This window comes from Lepus europaeus, chromosome 12, assembly GCF_033115175.1.
Source record: "Lepus europaeus isolate LE1 chromosome 12, mLepTim1.pri, whole genome shotgun sequence".
Lineage (NCBI taxonomy): Eukaryota > Metazoa > Chordata > Mammalia > Lagomorpha > Leporidae > Lepus > Lepus europaeus.
In genome coordinates, this window is record NC_084838.1 from 5697053 (window position 1) to 5715231 (window position 18179).

Genomic DNA, 18179 nt, shown 5'->3' on the forward strand with positions numbered 1-18179 from the left:
CCGCGGGGGAAGGTTCAAGTACTCGGGTTCTTGCCACCCACATGGGAGACCTGGATGGAGTTCCAGGTTCCTGGCCTCGGCCTGGACCGGCCCTGACCATTTGGGAATGCACCAGCAGATGGAAGATTTCTCTATCATTCTAATAAATATAAAACGAATGAATCTAATTTTTACAGAAAGTGGAAACAAGGCACTGAGGGGTGAGGAGACCCAGGCCTCCAACCAGCCTGGGTCCTCCTCCCCTCAGTCCGTGGCCCACCCACTCCAGCAGGGCTCTGCCGCCACCAGACACCCTTGTCCTGACCACCCCTGCCGCCAGCCAGCGAAGAGGGAGAGCTGGGCAGCACCCCCGGCCTCACAGGCGGTGACCAACGCCCTGCAGAGCGCCCTGCACCATCGCGAAGACCAGAGAAATGGGGCTTCCCAGATGCCTGTGTGGGGGACCTCGGGCAGGCACAGGGCAAGTCCTGCCAAGCAGTGAGGATATGAAGAGACAGCCCAGGGTCCGTCTGGGGCTCTGCCGTCCACGAGCAGAGTGAGCCTGGGCAGGTGTGACTGCACCTCTCCGAGCCCCTGGCTCCCTTCCCTTCTGGTGCACCTGTGAGCACGCCCAGGTGTGCCCAGGAGAGCTGTCAGGTGGGGCCCCCAGACTTTCTCTGTCACTCGCAGGCAGAGTGCAGTCGGTCAGGTCACTGTGTACCTTCTCCCACCCGTGGCCCAGGATAAAGACAGGCCCCTGGGTTAGGGCCAGAGGCTGGAGTGGCAGTGAGCAGGAGGCAGAGAACAAAACCGACATGGGCCCGGCTCCCCGGGCCGTCCTGACTCCAGCAGAGACACCTGCTGAGGGAGCAGAAGTGCGTGGGCAGCCAAGCACGAAGAGGCGAAAGCTGCAGAGGGCTCGGCGACACGGGGCACGGCCGGCTGGGGCCTGGCGCGCGGGCCAGGCAGCGAACGGCAAGGCTGGAGGGCAGCAGGACGTGGTGAGGGCGCCCTCAGGCAGTGCCTCGGGCAGAAAGCTGGGATCCAGAACGGCAAAAGCAACCCCACTGTGATAAAGCCGGACGTGGGGAGGGGCTCTCCTGGAAGGCAGAAGGCTAGAACAGCCACTTCAGTTTTTAACCAGCATGCACTCTCTGCGGTTGGGACAGCCGAGGCTGGTAAATAAAGAAGAAAAGCGGGTGCAGGTATTCAACCCTGGGGGGCGGGGCAGACAGGTAGGGTCACTTCAGGTCAAGTTGCTGCCCCAGGAGATGGAGAACGAGGAGAGAACAAAGATTGCAGGGTTCGAAAAGGGAGCAGCAGAGAAAAGACAAAAAGCAAGTGCTGTGCAGTCCTTCTGGCTTCCACCTAAGCCGGGATTAACAGTGGGCTGGGACCCACCAGGGCTGGGGGAGGGAGAGGCCAGGTGCCCTGAGGCACAGGGACCACCAAGCTCCTGCCAGGCCCCTCAGGCAGAGCCCAGGACACCGAAGTAAAGGAGGGGCTGTGAGACCGGACTGGACCCAGGAAGGGGAGGGGCGAGACCTGTGGCAGTTGCCGGGCTGGGGAAGGTTCCAGGAGGAAGATTCAGGCACCGGGTGTTAGGTAGGAAGTCAGATATGAGCTTGTGTGTGTGTGACAAAGGCCTAAAGAGAAGACGTCCATGTCCAGCATCTGCATCTCAAAGTCATCCCAAAGCCCAGTGTTGCGTCCTGCCCTGCCCCTCCTACCCGATGACCTGCCAGGTGGGGGTCCCCGCCCCCTCCTACCTGATAACCTGCCAGGTGCAGCCCAGTATCTGAACTTTAAATGCCCTCCCTGCCCTTCCTCTAATGGGGGTTGGGGGGTGGGTGGAGGTGGAGGTGGGGGATGGGGGGAGGGTGGTGGAAGGGGTGTGCCAGCCAGACTTCCTCCAGTCTGATAACTTCAGGGAGAAAACTCAGGAGTTTTTCTATTTACATCCATAAAGTCCTTTGTTTCAGGAGGAGATGTGTGAAGACAAAGACCCATCTCCTTAAAAACCCCAGCCTCAACTGGACAGTGCGCTCAGCCCTCTGCCTCTCTGCTGAGCCACCCGCCTGGCCAGGTGTACTCCACTCAACCATGTAACCTCGCAGCCGCCAGCCCGAGTCACCCCCGCAGTGAGACCACACCGCTGCCCACAGCCTCTTAGCTCTGCCTTTTACTAGAAACACGTTACTAAGTATTAAGGAAAATGTATTTAAAGATTTATTTATTTTTATTTTAAGGTGACGGAGTGTGAGAGAGCAAGATCTTCCATTTGCTGGTTCACCCTCCAACAGCCGGGACTGGTCCCGGCCAAAGCCAGCACCCCAGAGCTCCCATCTGGGTCTCCCATGTGGGTGCAGGGAACCAAGGACTTGGGCGACCCCCCCATAGGCACATGAGCAAGAAGCTGGAACTGACACCCGCAGGCAGCAGCTTAGCCACTGTGCCACACCAGCCCCAAGACAAAAAAATCGCTCTAATCACTACTTGGAAGGATGGAGAACAGCCAGGTAAGAGCGAGGCAGGAAGGGGTACCTACCAGATGCTGACGCTCACTACAAAGCTACAGGAACTCACGCTGTGCATGTATGAAGGGATACATGGACCAAGAGAACGGAATAGCGAGCCTTGAAAAAGACCCCCGCCCGGTTTCCGGCTTCTGGAAACCTCGCCAGTGTCGACTCTGCCAGTTTGGGGGGAAGGATGGGCACCCCTGAATGGTGCTGGCTCTCCGGTGGAAAGAGCCCCAGCTCCTTCCTTCCCAAAAATCAATTCCACTGAGCTAGGGGCCGCCCCGGGGACCCCGACATCCTGTACTGGAGAGTGGGTCTGAGTCCGGAATCATCTTCTGTTCCACTTCCTGCTGGGGTGCGCCCTGAAGGGCAGCAGGTGATGGTCAGGGTGCTTGAGTCCCCACCCCCCAGCGAGCGCCATGGACTTGGTTCCAGACGCCTGGCTTCTCAGCCGGCCTAGTCTCGGCTCAGTCTGTTATGGCGTGAGCCAGGAGGAGAGAAGGTGTCTGCTTCTCTATCTTTCAAAAAGAGAGAAAAATAAAAGGGAGACCTAAGAAGGGGTGGGGCATCCCACCTGAGTCCTGGGTTGGTATCTGGGTTCCAGCTTTCTCCCTGTGCAGACCCCGAGAGCTGCAGCGATGGCTCAGTGGCTGGGCTCCTGCCGCCCACCCACAGGGAAGACCCAGCTGGAGTTCCTACCTCCTGGCTTCAGCGGCCCCGCCCATTGCAGGCAGGTGGGGAGTGAACCAGTGAACAGGGGCTCTCTGTGTCTCTAAACTTCTCAAATGAAAGAAGAGAGACAGACAGAGAGTCAGAGAGAGAACATGCACACTTTTAAACTTTAAGCAGTTTAAAGAAAAATCAAAAAAACGATCTTACTGTTAAGACAGGGGAGGCTATCTTACCACAAACTGCACAAACTCCCATGGGAAAGGACTGATCCCATGATCCCATAGAAGCTGAGACCAGGCACAGCGAAGGACACAGTAACAGACGTGCGCAAGGAAGCCACGGGCTGGGGGAGAGGCTTCCAGCAGGTCTGGCCACTGAAGGGTTAACATCCGACCAAAGCCGGACTTCTACAGAGACAGTCCAACGGGGAAACTCACAGGGAAAATATGCGAATGGAAACTCGTGCCTGAAAAATTCTTAGCCTCATTAGTAATCAAGGAAAGCAAATGCAAACACTCAGATGCTGGGATCGGACCATGTCAGTCCCTTGGGCTGGCAAAGATGTGGCAACGCGAGGTGGGGGACGGGGATGCACACGCCCCCCAGCCCGCCTTTCCCTCCCGGTGACACTCTCACAAGGAGTCGGACTGGCTCAATGCAGGGCTGTTTGCAACAGCCAAAAAAAAAAAAAAAAAAAAAAAGCCACCTAAGTATTCACCACAAGGTGAAAGGCAGATCCAGATCGCTCCATTCAAACCATGGCATGCTCTGAACCGGTGGAGGTGGCGACGAGGCGGAGTTGTAGGATGACACACGGGTTATGTAAGGGCTCCGGCACGGCTGCACCCAGGTGCAGTGCGGGGACAGGAACGGGCGGAGCACCAAGACGGCAGCTTCGGCTGGGGCGGGGTGGGGTGGGGGGAGGGCTCGGCTGTGCTGGAAACACCCAGCCTGTGCTTACAACAGTGCAGCTCCTGTAGAACACGAAGGGCTGACCAAGCTGATGCCAGTCCCCGGCTTTGTGCTCTTCTGAGCGCTTGTGCCATCTCATCACACAAAAATTCACCAGAACAGTCACCATTTCCACCCCGCCGGCCTGGCTTTCCTCACACCCGGGGGAGGCTCCTGGGCCAGTTACCCGCACAGCGGACGGAGCTCGGCCCCCGAGGATGACGCCGCTCCCGGGGGGCCCCTTGGCCTGGCCTGCTCAGCCCCAGGGACACGCGGAAGGGGCCCACTGCAGGCAGGCCCTTCCCTCAAGGCAGTACAGGGGGGCTGGGGAGGGGGACCGGGTTCCTGCAGCAGAGCTGGGGCCTTCCTAGCCCTAAGGAGTCAAATGAGCAAACCAGAGAAGCCCCCACCCTTCCCTCGGTGGTGGGAAGACTCGGGGTGTGCAGAGCTGGAGCTGTGAGGGCGTGTGGGCTCCAACCCAGCTCCAGCGCCAAACGACTTCATGCCCAGGCAAGCCTCTGCTTTTGAAATAGTATTTATTTCTACAATTTTTTGAAGACTTATTTTATTTATTTGAAAGGCAGAGTTACAGAGAGAGAGAGAGAGAGAGAGAGAGATCACCCTCCTGCCAGTTCACTCCCCAAATGGTCACAGGCTGAAGCCAGGAGCCTGGAACTCCATCCAGGTCCTCCACACGGGTGGCGGGGGCCTAAGTATCTGGGTCATGTTCTGCTGATTTCCCAGGTGCATTAGCAGGGAACTGGATCGGAGGTGGAGCAGCCGGGACAAACTGGCACTCGGCTGGGATGCTGGCATCGAAAGCAGCAGCTTAACCCGCTGTGCCGTAAGGCCGGCCCCTGTGTTCTATCATTTTATTTATTTACTTGAGAGGCAAAGAAACACACACACACACACACACAGACCATTCGTCTGCTAGTTCACTCCACAACCGACTGCAATGGCCCAGCTTACAGCTGGGGCTGAAGCAAGGAGTTGAAAGCTCAGCCCGGCTCTCTCATGTGAGTGGCAGGGCCCCGATCCCCGGAGCCACGACCGCCGCCTCCCAAGGTCTGCATGAGCAGGCACCGGAGCAGAGCTGGGACTCGAACCCAGGCTCTTTCACGTGGGATACAGGTGCCGTCATCTGGCTCCAAACCCCTGCCCCCCGCTTTTGTAAACTTCAGAACAGGAATAACGGGGCGGTGTTCTGGCGCAGCAGGGTAAGCCACCGCCTGCTCCACTTCTGACCCAGCTCCCTCCTGACGCGCCTGGGAGAGCTGTGATAGACGGCCTGAGTCCCTGGCCCCTGCACCCACGTGGGAGACCCGGATGGAGAAGAGGAATAATGCTGCCTGCTTCGCAGAGCTGTGTACAGTGACACGCAAGATGACCAAGACACATTAACTCACAAGAAGGACACAAACGTGACCGGGAGAGAAGCCCGTCCCGGGAGGATACTGTAGGTGTCCACCACACGAAGGCGTCACAGCAACCAGAAGCTAGGAGGGGGGCTGCAGGGCCAGGAGGAGAGGGGTGGGGAGCCGGGCTCTAACAGGGACAGTGTTGCAGGCCGTCGCCTCATTTTCTCCAGTTATTCCATTTTTTAAAAGTTTTAGATAAATATGTAATACATGTGCCTTTTTATGAGACACAGTATAATATTTCAACACAAATACACAGCATAAACTAATAATCAGGCAATTAGCCTTTCTGTTTAGAGTTTCAAGGTTTTTAAGAAGCTGTGTTTATTTATTTGAAAGGCAGGGTGGGGGAGTTATCTTCTATCCAATGGTTCCCTCCCCAAATGCCTGCAGCCAGCACTGGGCCAAGGAGCTCCTGGGTCTCACATGGACAGGAGGAACCCGGCCACTTGGGCTGTCTTCTGGGGTGCACACTGGTAGGAAGTTGGATCAGATGTGGAGTGGAACCCGGTCCCTGCCATAATACGCGATACGAACGACTCGACAGGTGGCTTAACCTGCCGCACCACAGTGCGGCTCTCAGGGATGCCGACATCCGTCGTGGAAGTGCCTGGTTCAAGTCCTGGCTACACCGCACTTCTGATCCAGCTCCTGCTAATAACGTGCCTGGGAGGCCGCAGACGATGGTCCAGGTTGTGGGGTCACTGCCACTCACAGGGGAGACCCGGGCAGAGTTCCTGGCTCCTGCGGTTGTGGGCGTTTGGTGACTACACCAGGGGATGGAAGATCTGTTTTCCCCCTCTCTGTAACTCTGCCTTTCAAATACATAGATAAGATTCTTAAAGTATGGGGCCAATGCCATGGCACAGCAGGTTAGGCCGCCATCTGCAGTGCCAGCATCCCATAAGGGCCCAGTTCGAGTCCCGGCTGCTCCACTTCCGATCCAGCTCCCTGCTAACGCACTTGACAAAGCAGCGGAAGATGGGCCCCTGCACCCACGTGGGAGTCCAGGATGGGGTTCCTGGCTCCTGGCTTCAGCCTCTCCCAGCCCTGGTTATTGTGGCCATGTGTGGAGTGAACCAGCGGATGGAAGCTCTTTCTCTCTGTCCCTCCCTCTCTCTCTGTAATACTTTCAAATAAATAAATAGATCTTAAAAAAAAAAAAAAAGACATAAAAAGAGTATATCAGTCACAAACCTGTCACTCGTGTGCAGCGGACTCGGAAGATCTACCTGGAACCACGGGGGCAGGTCTGAGGGTGGGCGAGACTGCGGAGCGCTGTCCACATTCTACATCCTTAAATAACAAGCTGTTGTTTCCCAGACTTGAGTTATCTGAGAGTCAGCATTACAGAGGGAGAGACAGGCACGGGGACAGCGCTTTCTTCCACCTGCCGGCTTACTTCCCAAATGGCCGCGACGGCCGGACTCTGACCGGGTGTCCTGTGTGGGTGGCAGGAGTAGGCACCTGGGCCACTTCCGCTGCTCTCCCAGGGGCATCAGCAGGGAGCTGATGAAGAAGCAGAGCGGCTGGGACTCCAGTCAGCATTCATATGGGATGCAGGCAGCACTAGCGACATCTTAACCGGCTGAGCCACGACACTGGCGCCTAAACACCAAACGTCTGTGAACAGAAACTCTTGGGGGAAACTGCAAAGACTTTGCTCGTGCTGTGGCTTCCTCAGGGTTGGGAGAGGGCGTACGAGGAGGAGCTGCCCCGTACCACATCAGGAAAAGGTCCCTGCTCAGACCCGAGTCCGGGCACCCACACGCCACCTCCACCACTTACTTCCTCACCGGAGTCCCAGGGACTCAGCGTCCTCAAATGTAGGTGGAAATACTACAGCTACAAAACGGGCTCACAAATACAAACTGGGTGCCTGTGGGAATTAAAATACGATAGGGGTGGGGGCCGGTGCTGTGGTGCAGAGGGTAAAGCCGCTGCCTGCTGTGCCAGCATCCCATATTGGCGCCGGTTCAAATCCCGGCTGCTCACCTCTGATCCAGCTCTCTGCTATGGCCTGGGAAAGCAGTGGAAGATGGTCCACATGCTTGGGTCCCTGCACCCACGTGGGAGACCGAGGAGGCTCCTGGCTTTGGATCAGCCCAGCTCCAGCTATTGCCGTCATTTGGGGAGTGAACCAGCGGATGGAAGACCTCTCTGTTTTTCTGCCTCTGCCTCTCTGTAACTCTGCCTTTCAAGTAAATAAATAAATATTTTAAAAAACAAAAAAAGATAATGGAGGTGGGCGTTTGGTCGGTGGTTAAGACTCAGCTTGGGACCCCTGTCCAGAGCGCCTGGTGCAAGCCTCTTCCGATCCAGCCTCCTGCTGATGCAGACCCGGGAGGTAGCTGTGATGGCTCAGGTAGCGGGGGCCCTGCAGCGCGCATGGGAGATCTGACTGTGGTCCTGGCTTCCAGCTTTGGCCCTCACAGCCACTGCAGGCGTCTGGAGAATGGACCAGCAGATGGGAGCTCTGACTCTGACTCTCAAATAAATTCATAAACAAAATAACTGGAATTCAGGGAGACAGACCTAGGTGTGGGCTGAGCCAAAGAATGGGTATCTCCCCTGGCGCCGCGGCTTAACAGGCTAATCCTCCGCCTTGCAGCGCCGGCACACCGGGTTCTAGTCCCGGTTGGGGCGCTGGATTCTATCCCGGTTGCCCCTCTTCCAGGCCAGCTCTCTGCTATGGCCCGGGAAGGCAGTGGAGGATGGCCCAAGTGCTTGGGCCCTGCACCCCATGGGAGACCAGGAGAAGCAGCTGGCTCCTGGCTTCAGATCAGCCCGGTGTGCCGGCCGCAGCGGCCATTGGAGGGTGAACCAACGGCAAAAAAAGGAAGACCTTTCTCTCTGTCTCTCTCTCTCTCACTATCCACTCTGCCTGTCAAAAAAAAAAAAAAAAAAAAAAAAAAAGAACGGGTATCTCCAAGCAGGGGCCAGGCCACCCAGAGGCCCCCGGACCTCCCATGACTCCTGGAGACCCCTCTAGGCTCAGGACCGCAGAGAGAGCGGCAGCCGCGAGCAGCCATCTGCTCCCAGGAGCAGCACCGGGTGTCAGCCCTGCTAAACAGGGTCCACTTCCTGCAGGACAGAGCCCCAGAAATGACATGCCGTCTCCCCTATGCACGGGGCCCCAGAAATGACACGCCGTCTCCCCTATGCACGGGGCCCCAGAAATGACACGCCGTCTCCCCTATACGCAGGGGGCCCCAGAAATGACATGCCATCTCCCCTATGCACGGGGCCCCAGAAATGACACGCCATCTCCCCTATGCACGGGGCCCCAGAAATGACACGCCGTCTCCCCTACACGCACGGGGCCCCAGAAATGACACGCCGTCTCCCCTATGCACGGGGCCCCAGAAATGACACGCCGTCTCCCCTACATGCACGGGGCCCCAGAAATGACACGCCATCTCCCCTATATGCAGGGGGCCCCAGAAATGACACGCCGTCTCCCCTATGCATGGGGCCCCAGAAATGACACGCCATCTCCCCTATGCACGGGGCCCCAGAAATGACACGCCGTCTCCCCTACACGCAGGGGCGCCCCAGAAATGACACGCCGTCTCCCCTATGCACGGGGCCCCAGAAATGACACGCCGTCTCCCCTACACGCACGGGGCCCCAGAAATGACACGCCATCTCCCCTATGCACGGGGCCCCAGAAGTGACACGCCGTCTCCCCTACACGCACGGGGCCCCAGAAATGACACGCCGTCTCCCCTACACGCACGGGGCCCCAGAAATGACACGCCGTCTCCCCTATGCACAGGGCCCCAGAAATGACACGCCGCCTCCCCTACACGCACAGGGCCCCAGAAATGACACGCCGTCTCCCCTATGCACGGGGCCCCAGAAATGACACGCCATCTCCCCTCCGCGCAGGGGCGCCCCTAAGCCTGCCCGACCCCACACGGGTGGCAGATTTGGCAGCTCCCACACCTGGGCGCGGCGGGTGCAGGCAGTGGGTAAACAGGGCACAGAGGGCCTTTTGTGAGGCACAAACAGAGCCAGAGGGAAAACTTCCCAGGCGGGAGGCTGGCGCCCTCCCTGTGCCCAGCTCTCTCCCAGGAAGGGGGCAGCGCCGTTCCCGAGGGGCCTGGGCAAGGCCCTGGGCTGCAGCCCAGTCCCAGGGGAGTCCAGGCCTGTGAGTTTGCTCGGGGCCATGTGCTTCCTCTGGAGGGGAAGGAAAGGTCTCACCCCTCATCTGGCGCACACACACCCCGCCCCCGCCCCCGAGCGGGACACTGGCCTCCGGGTCCCCACACCCAGCTGGGGTGAGTCAGCGGCTGTGGGCTGAGGGTGCTGCCTGGCTTGGGACTCACCCTGCACAGAAGGGCACACCCTCACTTCCTGGGGAGGAACAGTGTCGGCCTCACTCTGCCTCACGCTCGGGCTGGGCTTCCCAAACGCGCTGGTCCTCTTGCAAACCTGCAAGGGCACAGCCTGCCTTCTGGAGGGGAGGGTGACAGTGAGGGACACCCCCTGGGCCAAACGGGGCAGCAGGTGGGGCGCGAGGCACCCACCAAGCACCCAGCACTTCCTGTGCCTCAGCTGCCACCTCCACGCAGGCCAGTGAGGCGGCTCCCCACCGCACCAGGTGTGGCCCCGGGTCAGTCACTCGGCCTGGCCAGGCCCTGCTTTCAACCGTAAAACGGGCTGGTGCACCTGTTCCTCCCAGGACTGTGGCGGGCAGCTCCGCCAGTGCCTCCGCACAGACTCTGTAGCGTTGAGATTACGGGAGGTTTTATCAGCCCTTTTACGGGCGTGAGGTCTGAGGCCCAGGGAAGCGGGGTGACCCGCCCAAGGCCGCACAGCCAGAGGTGGTGGGAAGACCCACCCCAGGCCTGACTCCCTCCTCTGCCCGCCGGCCCCCACGGTGAGGTCTCCTGGGCCCACTGGGTACCCAGGCCCTTGGAGATGCCACAGCCCCTTTCCCGAGGGACGCACGCAGACAAAGCGTCTTCAGGGGCCCGAGCAGGCCGGACTCTGACCGCTCTCTCAGGCATCGCTCTGAGCAAAGTCAGGAAGGCAGCCCAGCTTGGTGCTAGGTCCGGGCCCTGCGGGCAGAGGGGCCCTGGAGACAGGTCCTGACCTGCTCTTAATGCCAGTGCTGCTTCCTAAACGGGTTATGAAACACAGGCGTGAGTAACCCACAGGGGCCGCAGACACTGGCGCTGCGAGCCCAGCCCCGGGCGCTGCACACCGGCCAGGCCCGGCGAGCGGCCAGCAAGCACCAAGGGAGTCTGGCACGAGGGAGCACCTGCTGCCCTGTCTCTGGGCTCCGGGCTGGAGGGGGCTGCCCCAGGGAGCTCGACCCGGCCCCGCAGGGCCTGGCTCCTGCCGCCATGCTGATCGGACGTCAGGAGGCGGGGCCCCGCAGGCATGCCCGAGGTCCCTGTGGCGTGTGAAAGCCGTGGAACCTTACAGGCACTTTCACTCCGGGGGAGTGTCCTCGCAGGCAGCGGGCAATTTAATTCTGAGGTCTTGAGCCCTCGAGAGACGCCCAGAGGTGGAAGAACTCGAGAACTCGCTGCGAGGTGCGAGAAACCCGCAGGGAGCGTCTGCGGTGAGGAGTAAAAGCCCCAGGGACCTCGCCCAGCACAGCCTTGACGTGGGAAGGGCAAACCCTTGCTCCCCGTCATGCATGCACACATGTCCACACACACGTGTACAGGTACACATGCACACGCAGCAACATCCAGTCCCAGGCCTGCAGAGAGCTCAGCCCGCTTCTGTCCCAAGGGCGGGGCTTCCAGCACTCAGGGGTTGGTCCACCAGAGCCAAGGACCAGGGTGAAGGCGTGGACTCCATCCAGTGGCCCTCAGCATGGTCTGTAGACCGCCAGCCTCCCCAGCGCTAGGGGAGCTTCTGCAGCGTGCACACTCCTGGCCCAGCCCTGCCGAGCTGACTCCCCAGGTCTCGGGTGGTGGGCCGTGGGGTACAGCATTTTAAAGGAGCTCCCTGAAGGCCCGAGAATTAGAGGAAAGAACGCCACGGAGGGAGCAGCAGAGGAGCGCAGGCCGCCAAGCCAACAGAGCCGGTTCCGAGTCCTGGCTTTGCCGCCTCTAACCTGGGGCCACAGACCTGGTCCCCTCGTCTGTCACGGACACACTGACCCCACAGCGAGGTTGTGGCAAGGGTCAGGTGGGCAGAGGCATGCAGTACCCAGCAGGTGCCTGGCACCCCGGGCGTGGCGCCGAGGATGACCAGGGACACAGAGACTGCCTGGGAGGACGACCTGCGCATCGGGCGTGGAAGGGCCCACGCCTGGGGCTCCCAGCCAGGCAGTGTCCCACGGAGCAGAAAGAGATTCCTGGGGAGGATGGGACAAAGAACATGGGAGAGGGCCGAGCAGGGGCAGGACCGTGAGCCCAGGAAACACCAGGTAAAGGAGAAGTCAGCCGCTCCCGCAGGGCCCATGTCCACGACAGGGCTCGGCCCACGACACTCTCCCGTCACAGACCCGGCTCACGGGGCCTCCTCCCCCTCGTCCTCACCCACCCACCCAAAGAAGCTTAGCAAAAGGACCAAGCCAAAGCTTCCGCCGGACGCTGCAAGGGTAAACTGAGTCAGAACTAGCTGAACCCTGAGCATCCCGGAGGGGCCGGGCTCCCAGCTGACTCCTGTGTGTCCTCCCAACCCCCAGCCTGGGCCCCCTCGGGCAGCCAGCGCAGGCCCAGACCTCCCAGGCCGGGGCCCACGCTATTCCCTCCGAGCTGCCCCTGGCACCAGGCAGGAATTCGGATCTCAGATAAGGAGGCCCAGCGGCCTCCTGCTCATCGCTGCCCGGCTGCCCGGCACGAGCGTCTGCAGGTCAGGCCTCTTCGAAACCAACAGGAAGCTCCTACCGCGCAGGGCCAGGGTTTGCTGACCTTGTCCCAGTAAACAAGAGAGCCGACCAAATCACACACCAGGCACTTCCCATCTCGCCCTGCTGCTGCCGACTCCCAGCACGGTCACCAGGAGGGCTGTGGGGGTGGGGTGGCACAGATCTGCCCACCCCTTGCCGGGAAGAGAGGTCTGGGGGACACCACTAAACCAGACCAAAGCAAGCCGCAGCCGGGCAGCTCCCACACGACCTGACTCTGTGAAGAGAAGCCGACAGGCAGGCGGGCGTGGAAGACCCACTCCTCCCATTCAGACCCCAGACAATGGGGGGGGGCTTTCACTGTCTGTGTCATGGAAAAGCTCCAAACAGTACAGACAGGCAGCAAACACGCCACCATGTCGGTAACCACCACCACCACCACCAAGCTTACTGTATCCTTTAAAATTCCACAACAGGGGTGGGGCGGAGGGAACGGCAGTGCTGTGGCGTAGCGGGTAAAGCCACTGCCTGCGGCGCCGGCATCCCATCCGGGTGCTCAGTTTTCCCGGCTGCCCCTCTTCCAGGCCAGCTCTCCGCTGTGGCCCGGCAGGCAGTGGAGGATGGCCCAGGTCCTTGGGCCCTGCACCCACATGGAGACCAGGAGGAGGCTCCTGGCTCCTGGGTATCGATCTGCTAAGCTAAGGCCTTTGAGGCCATCTGGAGAGTGAACCAGCAGATGGAAGACCTTTCTCTCTCTCTCTCTCTGCCTCTGCCCCTCTGTAACTCTTTCAAATAAATTAAATCTTAAAAAAAAACCTCGGAGGGGAGGCTCAGGCCTGCCTTCTCAGAAAGCCGCGGTGGGACGTGGGTGCAGGGCGACCTGGGTGTGAGAGCAGAGGACGCTGGCCCACGATGCCAGGCCCACCCCAGGCCCACGTCTCTCCACGCCTGCCTTCCTGAGGAGCGTGGGCAAGCCGCTTCCTCACGCCGGGCCTCGGTTTCCGCATCTCTGAACGGGGACCACGCTGCTTCTCAAAGCTCTGACACCCAGGCGGACCAGTCTCCGCACGCGCCAGCTGTGACCGGGAACCACATCCTGGGACGTGCACTCTGCCAAGAGCCTCAGCACGTCCTGCAGGGACGCAGGCCTTAGTGCTGTCCCCTTCCTGAGAGCAGGAAACCGAGGCCCACGGGCACGCAGCAAGCGCAGGCCAGCCTGGACTCCGGCCCAGGCCCCGCTACGGAGTCCAGGTCTAACCAGCCCACTCTCCCGCCCTCAGAGCTAGGACTTCCCAAAATCACCTCGCCACGGTGACCAGAGTGCTGCTCCACGGAACACTCTTTGGGAGCTGTGGTCACGTGGGAGCCGCGGTCACGGGGCAGCACTATTAGCGACCCAGACTGATAAGAGGTTCACAATGACACAACATTGGCATTCAGAGGGCACGGCAACCAGACAGGCCTCAGCCGGCCCCACGGTCGGGAGTGGGACGGGGGAGAATAATTCTGTCCTCGGCCACCTCTGGTCTGGATCCCCCAGACCCACGGCGAGAAGAGCAAAGTACCACGGAGAAAGAGGCACTGCCCCTTGCTCCCCACGCCGGAGGTGGCAGAGGCTAGGGCGGGAAAGGCAGGACGGGGCCCGGTCCTTACCCGGAGGACGGCTCTGCTATCTGTGTGTCGGCTGTGGGCGCTGAGGCTGGCCCACGTCTGGCCGGGCAGGGTCCTGGCATTCCTTTTGCTCCATAGACGCTGCCTCCCTAGAAGGAAGCGAGAGCTGTCGTCAGCGGGCCGCGGGTGTGGCTGTCAGAGCTATACCTGCCGTGCTGCCAGCACTGTCCCACAGCTGGTGGGTGCCGGCGCCGGGCAGATCTCCGGGCTGACAGGGGAGCCCGCCCCGCAGAAGTCAGTCCCCTGAGGAGCAGCCAGGCTAGCAGTTACAATCTGGAGAGCCCAGGGAGGCTTCCTGGAGGAGGAGGTGCCCGCATCACCTGCTGAGGAAGGACAGGAGTTGGGGAAAGAGCGTTGACCCAGGCAGGAGGGGCAGCACCCCTGCGTGGCGTCTGGGAACGAGGCGTGGTTCGGCATGGCCAGAACTAGAGCTGCAAGTGGAAGTGGTCAGAGAGGAGCTACGGGGCAGGGGTGGGTCAGGCGATGCAGGCTCTGCCCAGACGCACAGCCACAAGCGGCCCCTCATCCACCTGTCGACAGGCGTGCGGTGAGCGTCAACGTCACCCCAGCTGGCAGGTGTGGCAGGGTCAGGGGAGCAGGTGGCCCGGCAGACGCCAGGGAGGGCACAGGATGGACAGGAGTCTGCCGGGGCCGAGAGGCGGGCAGGCCACAGAACCTCAGCACTTCTGGGAAGGGTCATGGAGCCTCTGGTCATTTCTTCCACCTCCCGGGCTCTGGGCACTGGGCTGGGAGGACGGGGCCGAGGACGGGGCCTGCCAGGGAGACAGGCCGGGGACCCAGCCATTCCACCTGCCGTGATGGCCACCACAACCGTCCCCCGCCCCGCCCTCCTCAGCAAGGATGGGGACACTGAGGCTGGGCCTCTGACCGCCCCTTCCCCGGCTGCCCCTGTGGTACCCCCTCAGTTACACCGGCCTGAGCGCCTCCCCACCCACACCACAGCTCGGAGAGGGCCGGGGCAGGCGCTTACTAAAAGATGGCTGAATGAATGAATGCCACGGCCAAGCTCCGGGGCTCCGCGTCCGCCCCATCTGAACCCCCACGGCACCTGGGCCCACGGCCCATGCCTCAGCGCCCCCAAGTTCTCAGAACCCAGCTGGCTCCTTGCCGCCAACTCCCGCAGGCCGGGTCCAGGCCAAGCCAGGCGGCTGCACGGGGCAACCCCAGGAGCCTGACTTTCCAGAGTGGCCCCACTAAGTTTGCAAAGAAAGCTGCTTCCTAGTGGGTGTGCCCGAGAGCGATTAAGTCGGGGAGGGCACCCCGCTCTGTGCCCCAGCCCTGGACCCCTAGCCCCAAGCAGCTCTAAGCATGGCAGACAGGGGCCAGCCACCCACCCCAGCATCGCCTCCCCTCCAGAGAGCGGGATACCTGACCTTCATGGGGCGACGCCCACTGCCTGGTGCCCCCCCCCGGCCCCCATCCTGCCCACGGGAGGCATCCCCAAAGCAGGACCTCCCCCACGCCCCCCACCCGCTTCCCACAGTGTCTGTGGCCAGCATCCACAGACCACCGGCCAGGGGTAACAGAAGAGATGGAGGAGGCCCCCAGGGGAGCCCCTCCTCCACCCCTCATCCCTGCCCAGCCAGGGCAGGGGAAGGGGCGCCTCCACAGCCCAGTCCTAACCAGGGCGGCCGCAGGACAACCCCCAGCCCAAGTCTCCTTCCCAAAAAAGGCAAGAGTTGCATCAGCCAAGGGCCAGCCCCTCTCGGTCCGCTCCAGGCCGGGCAGTCACGAGGAGCCCCGGAGACCCCGGCGCCAGGCTCCTGCGCCGCGTGGGCCCCGACCTGGCTGGCCTCCAGCTCAGCCCCGGCCGGACCAGGCCCCGAGACCGCCGTGGGTCTGGCTCTCGGGCCCGGCTGCACGCGGAGCGCAGGGGTCGCGCCCGCTGGCCTTCCGCGGACCCCCAGCCCCGAGAGGCCCCCAGAACCACGTCGGGGCACTGTCCGCGCGGGGCCAGCAGGAGGAGGAACCTCTCCGCCGGGGGGCGTGCGTGTGGAGGGGTGAGGATCCGGGGGCACCGGGGGACGACAGGGGACCCGGGGCAGCCGCGGCGGAAACGCTCGGTGCGTGGGCGCCGGGGTGCCTGGGAGGGGGCTCGCGCGCCGCGGCGCCGGGGACAGGGAGGGGCCCCGGGGACGCGGGCGCCGGACCGCACGGAGGGAGGCCGGACGCCGCGGCCGCGGGAGGCCTCCAGGCGGCCGGCGCTCAGCTGCCCGCGGCGCCGGGGGCCGGGCAGCTGGCCGGCGCGCGTCCCGGGAGGTGTCCGGAGATGACAGCTCGCGCCCTGCCCCCCAGCCCGCCCGCTCACCTGGGCTCGCCGCACCCGGCCGCCCCGCCGGCAGCCCGAGCCCCCGGCCGCTCCGTCCCGCCGCCGGCCACTGCGCTCCTCCGGCGCCTCCTTTTGTTTGTCCCTCACTGCACCACTCAGCCTCCTCCGCCCCGGAAGTGACGTCACCGCCGGGCGCGACCGCGGCGGCCAGGGCGCCTCCATCTTTTTGAGGGGAACGCGCCGTGCTTCGCCCCGCTCTGAGCCCCGCGACGGCGCCATGTTGCTTCGGGGCGGAAGTCGTGGGGCCCGGGCTCGGCCCCCTTAAAGAGACAGGCACGGCCGTAACCTTCGGGGCGTGCTAGCGGACGGGAGGCGACGCGGCGGCGGCGGCGGGGGTGAGTAGCCGGCGGGGGGCCGGGAGCCGAGGCTGGGGGGGCTTGGTTGTGGCCGAGCGCTGGATGCGTTTGATGCCGTCGGTGTGCGGAGCCGCTGCGCGGAGAGCAGACCGCTCCCACGGTCGCACCACGGAGGAGCGCGAAACCCCGGGCTGCGGCTCCGTAGCGCCGGCGGGACGCTCCCGCGACCCCGCAGCTCCCGGGCTGCAAGAAGTGCTGGGGGTGCGCTCACTGGGGCGGCTGCCCGAACCCCGCAAGCGGGTAGCCCCGCACTGGTGTGATGGGCGCCCCGGGCCGTGCGGGTGTGGGCGCCCAGTTGCGCGGGGAGATGCGCCGAACCTTGTCAGCCGCCTGCCTGGGAGCCGAGACGCGCGGGGCCCGGGCCGGGGAGACCCCTGGGCGTGAGACGGGGCGGCGGCGTCGCCGAGCGCACGCAGGTTCGGCTGTCCGGCCCTGGGGTCCCCGGGCTGGGGGCTCGGGAGCACCCGGCTGTCCGGCCCTGGGGGTCCCTGGGCTGGGGCTCGGCAGCGCTCGGCTGTCCGGCCCTGGGGGTCCCCGGGCTAGGGGCTCGGCAGAGCCCTTAGGTTCAGCTGTCCCGGCCCCGGGGGTCCCTGGGCTGGGGGCTCGGCAGTGTCGCGGAGGAGGTGGAGAAGCTGGAGTGTGAGCGCTGGCAGAGTTCACGCGGGAATGCCCACCTCCCAGCTTATCCCCTCCCCCCACCCAGACCACCAGGAAGCTGGCTTTTTGTTTTTGTTTTGGTCGGTTGTACAGTTTGTGGACTGCACACAGGGACAGGTCAGGGAGGCTAGCTGGGGTGGACGGGGGAAAGGAGCAGAGTCCAGGGTGGAGTCCAGGGCTCGGTCCCTTCCGACCTTGGGACCCGGCACCGGGCAGGCTCTCCCTGGGCCTTCGTGCTGCCTGCAGATTAGCCCCATTCTGCAGATGGAAAAGTGAGGCCCAGGGTTGGGAAAGCTGCCCGCAGGGGTCTCACAGGTCTCACTCTCCTGCCCCCTCCCCGCTCTGGGGAGAGGCCGTTGGGCCCCTTGGTCTCTCCCTGGGACCATCAGCCCAAAATGCTTTGTGGACCTGCTGTGTGCTGGCAGAGCCGCCAGGCTGAGGACCTGGTGGAGAACGGGACAGGCCCACAGCTCCAGGCCTGGGTGTAGCAAGGACAGCAGACAGCCCGGCAGCTGGCCCCGTGTGGGTGCCTTGGGGCAGAAGCCCAGGGCCTTGGGGGCACAACGTGGTGGGGGAGGGGCTTCCCCAAAGAAGTGACTTAAAAAATAGATATTTTTAATCGTTTTATTTATTTGAAAGGCAGACAGAGGTCTGCTGGTTCACCCCGCACATGCCTGCGATAGCTGGGGCTGGGACTCCGTGGGGCTCCCACCTGGACTGTCACCTGCTGCTTCCGGGGCACACAGGGGAGGTGACTTCAGTCTGTGACTCGGAGAGCAGAGA

At 62.4% G+C, this 18179-nt stretch overlaps 2 protein-coding genes across 4 annotated transcripts in view; one reads left to right on the forward strand and one right to left on the reverse strand.

The window, feature by feature from the left end:
- Nucleotides 1–16452, reverse strand: part of LOC133771490 (volume-regulated anion channel subunit LRRC8A) — a 28126-nt gene extending 11674 nt beyond the window's left edge. The window contains exons 1-2 of one of the 2 annotated variants that reach the window (XM_062207413.1): nt 16363–16452; nt 14016–14122 (exon numbers count right to left, since the gene is read on the reverse strand). The gene's annotated coding sequence lies outside the window, so the exon portion shown is untranslated. Of the gene's footprint in view, nt 1–14015; nt 14123–14353; nt 14840–16362 lie in introns of those variants that run through there. The other variant, XM_062207415.1, reaches the window with a different exon arrangement.
- A 175-nt stretch (nt 16453–16627) lies between these two features.
- The window catches only part of KYAT1 (kynurenine aminotransferase 1), a 30701-nt gene continuing 29149 nt past the window's right edge, over nt 16628–18179 (forward strand). Inside the window, exon 1 of one of the 2 annotated variants that reach the window (XM_062207418.1) lies at nt 16628–16718. The gene's annotated coding sequence lies outside the window, so the exon portion shown is untranslated. The remainder of the gene's footprint in view (nt 16719–18179) is intronic. The other variant, XM_062207416.1, reaches the window with a different exon arrangement.